This window comes from Urocitellus parryii, chromosome 16 (genome assembly GCF_045843805.1).
Source record: "Urocitellus parryii isolate mUroPar1 chromosome 16, mUroPar1.hap1, whole genome shotgun sequence".
In the NCBI taxonomy this organism is placed as follows: domain Eukaryota; kingdom Metazoa; phylum Chordata; class Mammalia; order Rodentia; family Sciuridae; genus Urocitellus; species Urocitellus parryii.
Genome location: NC_135546.1, coordinates 19,376,834 through 19,379,082, shown reverse-complemented (window position 1 = coordinate 19,379,082; position 2,249 = coordinate 19,376,834).

Below are 2,249 nucleotides of genomic sequence, written 5' to 3'. Positions count from 1 at the left end.
ACCCCCATCTCTGAAATCTGGGGCATCTTAGAGTAGGTCTCCATTTGCTGCTCAGGTGACACAATCTGAGGCTAACAGGGACCCTAAGAACTCTGCAGCCGTGTGTTCCTGCAGGAGCCCGGCAGGGGGCGCCCTTCCCACACACTCCACCCTTCTCCTGCAGGATTTTTTAATTGGAGGAGGAATGATGGGAATATGACTTTTTACACAACAGGCCCCCTTGGCCTTGGGCAATATTGTTAGGTAGAATGAACTTGCGCCAGTGAGCAGGATGTGAAAGACTTCACAAAGCTCAACTTAAGAGTAGAGAATAAAGTTGTACTTAATTTCCAAGAGGGGGATAGACATGACAGGCAGTGTTGGCCCCCAGTGGCAATTTTTTATGGTTTATATGCAGAGTTAATGGGCCCAGCTGAGCAGGGTTTTGGTTTCTTTCTGGTTGGACTATCAGTTGAAACCCAGGATGCTGAGAGTGCTGGGTCAGCTACTGGGGGTATGTTGCTTCCTAGGGCTTGTGGCTTTTTTGGGAAAACCTTGACATGGAAAGAATACACTGGAGGGGGACTTCGTCCTGACAAAGTGAGGTCAGTCTTTGCAATAGAGCGACATGCGTCCAGGGGGCAAGTGAGTGTGAGCTCAAAGACAAGTTATAAGACCACAGATGCCTGAAGCTTAAATCCTATAGATAATACTAAATCCTAGATACAATTTCCCCTACCCATACATGCCTATGATTACCCTTTCTACAAATTCTCAAAGTCCTTGTCAGCATCTGAAGACAGGGTAAGGACAGGGTTTCCTTGTCTTCCTGGTGGAGCTGCACTGGTCAAAGTTTCTTTCCTGCTTTGCATCATAAGCTTTTCTGTTTGGTTTTGGGTGAACACCTGACCAGACCTGTGGGGTCACCAGAGTCACATCTCTGCAGAAGACTTCCTAACAGTCGAAGTAGAACATCGACACTAAGCACAAAGCACCCATTTTATTTCCACCGCACATTGCTGCCCTAGAGGATGGACCTCCTTCCTCCCCCACCCTTTCTGCTGGGGAGGGAGCCTTGGGCATCAGAGCCAACCCCAGCTGCTTCCTTCCATAGATCAGGAGCCTCCTCAAAGCAACAGAGGCCAGGAGGTGAGGAGAGTTACTAAATAGCTTTCAAATTGTTTCCATTTTTAGATATTATATATGGGTCATATATATGATATCCTTAAAAAGTGTTTCAAAAATTTGGAAACCGTGTCTTTCTAACATGAGATCGCATCAGCTGGGGGAAAAATATTTTATATATATATATATATATATATATATAATATATTATATATAATATATTATAGATAATATTCTGATTAGATGTACTTGGTGTGAGAAATATATATATATATTATATATTTTATATATAAATATATATTTTACATATAAAAAATATATTTTATATAAATAAAATATATTATATAAGTATCCATTTTATATATAGAATATATTATATAAAATACACATTTTATATATAAAATATATATTTTATATATATAGAACATATTATATAAAATACATATTATATATAAGTATATAATATATTATATATATATTTTATAAAAATATGATATATATTTTATATATACAAAAAATATACAAAATATATATTATATATAATATATAATAAAATATCGTTCTTTGTTTTTTAATGTACTGGGGAATAAACAAAAAGGGGCTTGACCCCGTCCTCTGAGCTCCATCCCCACCTTTTCATTTTATTTTAAGGGAGGGACTCACTCTTTGCAGATGCAGACCTGACCCTGGGCTCCTCCAGCCTCAGCCTCCTGGAGAAGCTGTGCTTTGTTTTTGTGTTGAGGTTAAACCCAGGGCCTCGCCATGCTCGGAAAGCACTCTATGGCTGAAGCCTAGCTCAGCGCCAGGTGTCCCCTCTGTCCCAGAGGCTAAGCCAAGGCTTCCCACCTGGATTAGCTCCCAGCACAGCCAGGAAGCTCCTCCTGAAAAGGGCTGGGGCCAAGGATCTGTCACTCTACCCAATTTCAGCCAGTGATTGGATGATGTTAGCTGTCAGTCACGATCCAGAGGCAGGCCTGGAGGCCATGCATCCGGGTCTCTGGGGGGAACTGTCCAATCGGTGCGCAGAGGCAGGGGAAGGGCGGGCTTCCGCAAGCTCGCGGGCTTTTCTTCCTCACCGACTGGGCTGCTCCTGCTCCAGGCCCCGTGTTCTCTGCTCCAGGGACCCTGGTGACTGCGCTGCCGTG